The sequence below is a fragment of the Prionailurus viverrinus genome, chromosome E3 (genome assembly GCF_022837055.1).
Source record: "Prionailurus viverrinus isolate Anna chromosome E3, UM_Priviv_1.0, whole genome shotgun sequence".
NCBI classification, from domain to species: domain Eukaryota; kingdom Metazoa; phylum Chordata; class Mammalia; order Carnivora; family Felidae; genus Prionailurus; species Prionailurus viverrinus.
Window position 1 is genome coordinate 532209 of NC_062576.1, and position 9238 is coordinate 541446.

At 53.8% G+C, this 9238-nt stretch overlaps 1 long non-coding RNA gene across 11 annotated transcripts in view; it reads right to left on the bottom strand.

Annotated features, from left to right (window-relative positions):
• The window catches only part of LOC125154124 (uncharacterized), a 59383-nt gene extending 56594 nt beyond the window's left edge, over window positions 1-2789 (bottom strand). For 8 of the 11 annotated variants that reach the window (XR_007147687.1, XR_007147689.1, XR_007147686.1 and 5 more), the window contains exon 1: window positions 2241-2789. This is a non-coding gene — a long non-coding RNA (uncharacterized LOC125154124). Of the gene's footprint in view, window positions 1-346; window positions 1553-2240 lie in introns of those variants that run through there. The other 3 variants (XR_007147690.1, XR_007147683.1, XR_007147682.1) reach the window with 2 other exon arrangements.
• Window positions 2790-9238: the final 6449 nt, after the last annotated feature.

A 9238-nucleotide genomic window follows, 5' to 3' on the forward strand; every position in this document is an offset into this window, starting at 1 on the left:
TGTCTCTCTCTCAAAAATGAAAGGAAAGAAAGAGAGAGAGAGAGAGAGAGAGAGAGAGAGAGAGAAAGAAAGAAAGAAAGGGGAAGGGAGGGAGGGAGGGAGGGAGGGAGGGGATCAGAGGTGCTTGGGACTGGGGTATGAGGGCCTGGTTGGAAAGGAGCACATGGCAACATCTCTGGTGATGAAGAGGTTCCATGTCTCGAATACGGTCATGGTTACACGAGTGCTCACGTTTGCCTGATTTTGTCAAAATGTACAGCTAAAGTGGCTGCATTTTATTTTATGTAAGTTATACCTCAAAGAGTTGATTTTTAAAAGGAAGTAAATGCTGCTTTGGACTCAATACCTCTTCGTCATGTGACTCCTCTCTTCCTCTCGCCCGCACACCACCCACCAAGTCACAACTTCGCTTCATGTCTACAGTCCCGGAGCACTGTCTCGACAACATCAACACCCTCTTCATTCTCTCTAGGTGCCTGCCTTGCTGCTCTCTCCTGTACTGAACAAGACAGAAACTTCAGAAAACAGTACATTCATTTATTCATTCATTAAGCTGGTCAGGCAGCAAGTATTTATTGTGTCTGTCAGCTCCGAGCCCTGTATTAAGAGAAGCTGGAAGTACAAATGACAAAGTCCACCCTGTACTTTAGAAGAGGTAAAGAGACACAACGTGAAATCAGCACAGTACTGCTATCAGTAACCGGTTGTGCAAGTGCCAAGTTCGGGAGCTCAGCACGCCCACGCAACCGGGATCCGAGTCTTCTCCACTGTCAGGAAAGGCTACCAAGACACGATATCTGAGGTGGGTCTCCAAAGACACAGTGCAGACGGAGGAACGAGGGAGCGTCCGAAAGGGCATCAGACAGACGATAAATTACGAGATGGGAAAATGGACGAAACAGCATGGCAGTCAGGGGGAGCACAGCAGTTCAGCAAACCTGGAATGCAGGGAGCAGGGCAGAGGCTCCTGGCAGGCAGAGAAGGGAGAGAGCGGGGGAGGGGGGGGCAGCAAAACCAGTCCATCAGGTAGGAGCTTAGGCTGGAGGGAAACAAATGTATTAAGGTACAGATATTTACACAAACACTCTATACACACATACACGTGACTTTGTTCACAGGTGCTGTCTCTGATAGTACCAACTTCCATCACCCAATTCTTTTTATAGACATTATGGTAATAAAAAGTACAATTTTACTACTTTAAAACCAGCCATTCACACACTTGAACAGGTTTATCTGCCAACCTGACAACTCCACTTACTCCTGAAGAGACAAAAATGGAGAAGGAAAGTGACCAAAGAATTTTTGGGTTCATCCAGAATACCAACTCTTCACTGGGGGGGAAGGGGGGGGGAGGGAATCAGAATTGCCAAGGAGAGTTACACAAGACTTGTAAAGGCAGTGGTTTGATAATACATGGGTATAATTATAAAAAGATTAAGAAATTACTATTTAGGGGCGCCTGGATGGCTCAGTCGGTTAACCATCCGACTTTGGCTCAGGTCACGATCTTGCAGCTTGTGAGTTCCAGCCCCGCATTGGGCTCTGTGCTGACAGCTCAGAGCCTGGAGCCTGCTTCGGATTCTGTGTCTCCCTCTCTCTCTGCCCCTCCCCCATTCATGCTCTGTCTCTCTTTCAAAAATAAATATTCAAAAAATTAAAAAAAAAATTACTATTTAAAACCCTAATGTATGCTCATGATCGAAAAATACCAGAAAATATACAGTGCTCTTCATTTCCATGTAAGACATTATTTTTCTCAGCCAAGGTGCTTTTAAGGGACATTAATGAAAATCACATTCTTTCATAGCACACACGAAACACGAAGTGCCCACTAATGGATGAGGAGCAATGCTGCCTCTTTTCCTTTCTTTAAACACAGACAGTTGACAACAGTCAGGCAGTATGTCCGGGCCACAGGGACTCGGGCGCGCCGTCTTACTCCCTATTCTCTGCAGTCCTGGGAAGGCTCGGTCCCCCGGCGGCGGGGACACGGACAAAGCGGCGCAAGAGAGGGGCGCGGAGGCAGACCCGAGCGCTCGCAGCCGGGGTAGGGGGAGGACAGAACGGCCACCAGCGGACGGCGGGGCTCTCCCTCCCGAGGACACCGAGGGGCACCACGCCGCCCGGGAAGGGGGTCGTGGCTAGCGACTGGAGGTGCCACGTTCACGGGGGCGGGGAGGGGACGAGGGGAAGGTGACAGGAGAGGAAGGGAGCTGGACGGACGGGGCGGGAGGCACCTTCTCGCGAGGTCATAGGGCGGGGACGCGGATGGGGGCCGGGGGCTTCCCGTCGCCTCCCGATGGAGTCACAGGCCTGCGCGCACCCTGAGCGCACAGCGCGTCACCCTAAGGCTCGCCGACTGGAACCCGGGCCCAAGTCGAAGCCGGGGCCGGCTCTCGACGCGCGCTCCTGCCCCGCGGCGGCCACGCGCAACAGGCACCAATAAACACCTGCGGAAGGGGGACCCGCGGACTGGACGGGCGACAAACGCTGAAGGACAGAGGGCCAGCCTCCCCCTCAGCCCGCCAGACTTCCAGAGTCTCGGCCTCCAAACCGCGCCTGCGCAGGGGCTGCCGCCACAGTACGCCTGTGCCGGCCTGAGCTACACTCCGCGCCTGCGCAAGTCCAGCTGCAAGCGGCGTCTGCGCAGCGCTGTCTTCAACGCGTTTTCTCCTCAGGCACATTCAAGTTTCTCGCTGAGCAGCTACACGTCGTCCGCTCAGTTCGGAGGCACACACAATATCTGGGTTTTCTTTAGCTCGCTCGACCACCATCGTGACCCGATCTTCCCCCACCCACCCCCGTGTCTCCCCTCGAGAGCGCAGGAGCCGCCTCCCCGTTTCCTAACGTGTCCTGCAGCCCTGTTGTGCCGCTCTGCGCGTGCGCGGAGCCCCACACCCCTTCAGCCGTTTGGGGTGGCGCTGTCGTAAGGCAGTCCGTTCTGCACGTGCGCAGAGCCTCTCCTTCCTCCCTCAGCCGTCTCTACAAGAGTGTCGTGCGGCGCCCTGCGATAGGCTCTACGCGTGCGCTGAGCCACCCCGCGCAGACGGCTCCTGTGGTGGAGTCGTGTGGCGCTGAGCCTTTCCGGTCTGCGCGTGCGCGAGACCCGATTTTTTTTTTTTTTTTTTGGGGGGGGGGTCCTTTGTGTCTGAGTTTGCACCTGTGAGGGTCGCCACCTGCTCGGACACACAGTTCTTCGAATTTTTCATTTTTAGTGTAACCCTTCACAAGGACGTCATGAATTACGTTTTCTTAAACACGAATGATCTGCTTTGAACGTACATAGGAACGGTCACACTTTAATGCCCTCGTGGTGGCCTCGGTACCACTGATCATTTTGGCCTAATTTGAGTTCCAAAGGCCCGAGGCCAGCGAAGCTCCTCGCTATCTTGCGGGGTCTTTGTGGGGGAGGTCGCTACTCCGCAAGGTTCTCGGCCACCAGGAGCCCAGTTTGGACTCTGTGGGGAGCGTGGGGTCAGACCGGGGGGGGGGGGGGGGGGACCTTGGAGGAATGAATCTGGGAAGTGGGTGGAGGCCACTCAGAGCTGGTTCACTGACGAGCTCAGCACCAGAAGGGACTGGAGCATTTCCAGTTTTAGATGGGGAAATCTGCGGGGGAGGGAGTCAACTAGGGGTGTCGCAGGAATCACTGCCTTTGCTCCAAACACAGACGGCAGCCAGGCTTCCTTTGATGGCCCGCGGGAATGCGCGGTGCTTCACAGTCCAGAAAGTGGGTGGGAGAGGCTGGGTCAGAAAAGCCAGAGAGCATGGCCCAGCGTGCAATACAGAGGTGCCAGTGTCAATCCCGGGGATAAGTTAACCTGCACATAATGGACAGAGAAGGTACACACACCATGGCCAAATAGGCCCTGTGCGGTCTGGGGCTGAGGGGACAGAGTGATGCCTCCTTTACCCTTAACGTGAGAGATGGGCTGGGTGGGGTTGCAGAGGCTTCTGTTCAGAGTTTGCCCCCTGTGATGGTGCCGGGGAGCCCCCTCACACTCCACACCCCCTGAGAGGCCCAAGCTTCTCACCACTGTGTTTCTTGAGATTTGGGGGCTGTGGCTCTCGGGTGCGTGGGGATGGGAATGGGGAGATGATTGGGAGGTAGGTTCGTAAAAGACCATGAAAACAAACGCCAGAGAATCATGGCCACTCCTGCAGCCCAGTGTTTGAAATGAGACTGAGCAGTCGAGGCCCAGGCTGAAATGGAGGCTGAGAGAGAGCCTTCAGGAGCAGGGCGGGAGACCTGGCACCTCCAGGGTGGAGGGGAGGCGAGGGAGCCTTGGACCTGGCAGACTGTAGGGGCCACGCAGCCGAAGCCAGGTCCTCATGGGCAAATTTGAATGTGCCCTGCCTTACAGGTGAGAGCAAGGTTAGACCAAGATAGATATGTATCAGTCCCAGAATGTCTTCTAGCATTTCTATTATAATTTGGTTTTAGATTATATTGCTGCTTGATCTGTCTCTTTCTCCTAAAAATGGAATACAATATAACAATTCTGGCTATTTCAGTTCTGGTTCATCAAGATTTTAGAGCACGAAGATTTTATTAGCTAATTAGAATTAATTATAATTCTGGGATACTTAACAATGCCATTAGACAAGTTTCCCCGTTGCAAATGGAGAATGAAATCAAGTGCACGTGACACTAACAGGATCTGTTCATCATCAGCAACTTTAATGGAGTTAAGTAAAGTAGCCCTGGGTGGGAAGACCCAGTCCATTGAACTGCCTTCACAGCCCTTCCAGAAGCCCCTAACTTAATTCCGGGGTGATGAAAGCGTTTCAGAGATCAAGGGAATAATGACGGACATAGATGAGACCGCTCGCAGAATCCTTCAATACGATCTTTTCAAGATCCATCAGCAACAACGTCTAACCCGGATGGCTTGGTCCTGAGTTCCTTCACAATCAATACACCATTTATCCTGGTTTATCTGAATTATTTATGCAGAAAATTCGTTTGGCTTACCTGGGAAGACTTGTTTATCTGCACATTTCTTTTTAGACAACCCTCTCTATTGTCAAAGATTATTTTCTATCTTTGAGTAATTCCTGGGAATAATGCAGAAGAGGCATTAGAAATGACCATCACCTGGATTCAGGTCCCAGTGTTTCCTCCAAAGTGCTCTGCTTGGGGCGCCTGGGTGGCGCAGTCGGTTAAGCGTCTTACTTCAGCCAGGTCACCATCTCGCGGTCCGTGAGTTCGAGCCCCGCATCGGGCTCTGGGCTGATGGCTCAGAGCCTGGAGCCTGTTTCCGATTCTGTGTCTCCCTCTCTCTCTGCCCCTCCCCCGTTCATGCTCTGTCTCTCTCTGTCCCAAAAATAAAAAATAAACGTTGAAAAAAAAAAAGAAAAAAAAATTCAAAGTGCTCTGCTAAATGAGGTGAGAATAGAAACTGCTATATTTTTAGATAAAATTTCTTTGGGAAATAGCTTCTGTTTTGTCAGTAATCCTCTGGCTAATTTTTTAAACTGGTATTTCCAATGCCACTGAAGAGTTTTGGGATAAATGGATTGTAATAGAGAAAAGCTGTTCTAGAGTGCTGCATTGCTGGTGGGCCTCGGGAAATAAGGGAACGGAGAAGATGCCAACAAACGACGGGCCCCCCGGGCCAAGAGAGAGCACCTGACAGGAAGGCAGGAGTGAGCACATCCGTGGCAGGACCACACCGGTGCCTCCCATGAGGGGAACTGGATTGTGCCAGCTGTGCCGCATGTCTAGGACCAGTCTGTTCTGTCCATTTCTGACAACGTGAGGAGCTTGGTGCCCTGCCGGTCCCTCTGCCTCTCCCAGCTCCTATCAGATGGTTATTTTTATATTGCAAAGCTAGTAAGATATTCTCTTTTGTTCCGTAACCAGAGTTAAGTCTCCCTTGGCCTCAAGTGTCTGTGTGGCAGTGTATTTAGGGCCCAGGACAGCAGTCCCTCCCTGCTGGCCCAGAAGCACGAGCCTGAGCCAGTGGAAAGGAAACCTTGCCAGCACTAAGGCCAAATACTTTTTCCATCTGTGCCATTTCTTCTCTAACATCATGCCACATTTAAGTTTCTTTATGTTTACACTGATAGCTTTAGTTCTTAAAATTTATAAGCGCTGTTCTTTTTGGTACAAGAGATTAAATAAGGCCGACACATCACAGTCTCCTTCTCAGCAGTCTCTCGGAGGCTGGTCCTACATGGCTCCATCTCTTCTCTCACCGTCTGGAGTCTCCAGGATTCTGGGCCATCCCTTCCCCGAGCTGTCCCCTCCCTCCCACTGCCATGCTCTCTTGGTCTGGGACCTGCTCTGTTCCACATCTGTGCTCACAGGGAGCTGAGAGTTTCCTGCAGCAGCAGCTGGAAAGCCCCGAGCAGCCTTACGGCTCACACCTCGGTGGCCTGGTCTTTCCGGAGACATCTAGGGGAATACTGATTCATGGGCATTCCTGAGGGGGCAGAAGGCTGGCCTCGGGAGCCCGTAACCGGTCCCTGCCCAGAATACCGTGTGGATGGCAAGGGTCACCTCTGCAAATGCCAAGACCGGGCTAGGCTGGCCTTCCCCGAGCACAGAGTTGGAAGACGTTGAGAGTCTCACGGTGCAGGAGTATTTGCCCAGGCTGCTTCTGAACAGACGCCCCCCCCCCCCGCCCGCTATGGAATACACGGGGCTGTGTGTGCGACATGGGGTACAACTCACAATGCCCAGGATAATCCCGGAGACATCAGGTGACGGGCGGTCATGGGAAGTCTGTGAAGCTAGAGACAGTCCCCACAGGCCACCCAGCCACAGCCAGCTTCCTCTTGGGACTGGCCCAGGAGGCCGCACAACTGCAGGGTGAGGCCTGGATGGAAGGAGGGGAGGAGGGCTTTCCGGTCACTTCTGGATTCTCCTTGGAATGAGGAGGCAGCCCGTAAGACCCGCATTCAGGCCCGGCCAGCAGCTGCAGGAGCTTCTCCTCACCACCTCTCTGCCATCCACACGGACAGCGTTGCTTTCAGGGTGTAATTGAGGAAAAAATAAACATTACTGGAAACATTACAGGATGCGACACTTGCTGCCCTCTCTTCCCAAAGCTGTAAACGTGACGGATGACCCATTGTTGGATTATTATGAAAGATGAACCAGCTTATGAATTTCAACAAAACCTAAAATATCATCAGCGAGCCCAGTGAGCTTAACGGTTCATAAACCAGATGCTTAATTGTTGTGACACAGAAGGTCGAGAAAGATTGCCTGGCCTTTTTCCAAAAGAGGTTAGCCCAAGAACATGGACTTCCTCAGTAGCCTTCCGGTTCCTTCTCCTCCACGTACTGCAGCCAATGTCCCGGAGCGTCACAGGTCGTGAAGATAGGGCACAGGATCTGCCGGCAGGACAGGTGTGAATGGGGACACACAGAGTGTGGACAGAGAGGGGACGGCGCCTCTCAGGACGGCAGGCTGCAGGATGTTTACTGCACGGGGGACTGTGGTGGGTCGGGCCGGGGGAACGTGTTGGAGGACACGGCCAGCATGCCTGTAACCGACGGGACACGCCGCACAGTCAGGGGGGATGTGGACCTGAGCGCGTGAGGAGACTGGGCGGAGCGTGTGAGCAGAGACGGCAGTGTTGAAGGCGGAAGGCCGTGCAGGGCTGGGGCCGCGGGCTCTGCTGCTGAGGTCCCTAGGGGAAGGGAGCCGGGGAGGCCAGATGAGAGCAAACAGAACCAGGCACGAGGTGAAGGGGGGAACCAGTCAGGGGCAATTCATGGTGTAGAGTGCCGCTGGTCAAGCACAATCAGAGGGTGGCAGAGAGGGACCTCACGATGCGGAGGCCATGGCTTTGTGGAGAGAGTGCGTCACTGCCACGCAAGGGAGGGGTGGCGCTGTGCAAGCCTGCCGTGGGTCTGTGTGGGGCGCCGTGGCCACCCTGTGTGGCCTTTTACCTCTCCTGAGCCCAACCACCAACCGGGTCTAGGACTTTTCCATAATCGGTTTACACTGAGGGCTGTGAGACCCCTTATCAAGTTGTGCTTCTGGCGCCAGGCTCTTCCCACCCTCTTGCCCCTCCCCCTCCTGCTGACCTGAGTTGTGCTGTGTTACTCAGCTGTTGGGAAACAACCCTAAATTATTTGCATCCCTTTTATTTAGGAAGAGCCTATGAAATATGAATTTTAATGGCGCAGTTCTGATGATCAAAGCTGTTCGCGCTCAGCAAATTTTCAGGTCTATACAGACGTCCTTCATTACGAGGTGCGGTTCAAGGCGGCCTGCTTCTGATACCCATTCTCATTCCAAACTGGGCTCGTCCGAGGCCCCTTCCCGAAAGCCACACGGCGTACATGGTGAGGCACAGACTCGAGGGAATCAAAGGGAAGAGGAAATATGCGCACAGTGATGTTTTTCTCCTGGGTTCCCCCCCAGCCTCCAGAGCCGAGCTCCCCGCTGCCTGCGGGGGCTGAGCTCTGTCACGGCCCGAGGACAGTGCCGGTGTGGCGCTCAGCCTCAGAACTGTCACCTGGCCTTCCCATGCACATCACCTTCCGGGAGAGGCGGCAGCTGCTGAGCACAGGCCCAGAGGGACCCGCAGAACTGCCCGGCAGCTGGTGGGGAGGCCGGTGGGGCAGCGAGCCCCTCCCTTCTCCCTGGTCCTCGTCAGTGCGGATCCAATGAGAACACTCAAGGCGTAGAGATAACACATGGGTCACCCAGCAGATTTTATCCTCGGTGACACGGGTCTGCATCAGAATCACCTGGGGTGTTCGTAGAAGGCACAGACTCCAGGGACCTGCCCGAACCTACCAAGAGAATCCATGGGTGGGCCTGCCGTTCCCATCAAACAGGCCCCTTCAGTGAATCCCAGGTTTGTTCAAGCCTGAGAGCCACAGGCATCTGAGTAGTGACTAAGGTGGCTGGAGGTCAGGGAGGCTGCTCCTGTTCTAGCTGGTGACTTGGGCAAGTCCCTTTGCCAGTCCGTCCTAGTCCATTCTCGTCACTCCCATACAAATACCACAGCCTGGGCAGCATATACACAGCCTGGGCAGCATATACACAACGACATGTATCTCTTGAAGTTCTGGAGGCCCAAGATCAAGGCGCCAGCGTGACTGTGTGAGGGCCAGCTTCTCACCGCAGTCCTCACCCGTGGAAGGGTGGAGAGCTCGCTGGGTCCCTTCCATAAAGGCATTAATCCCCTCTGAACACCAGCACCTGAGTGTTCTTAACTTAAAAGGCACCACATGAATGTGGGGGGCACTCGAGCATTCAGTGCAATGC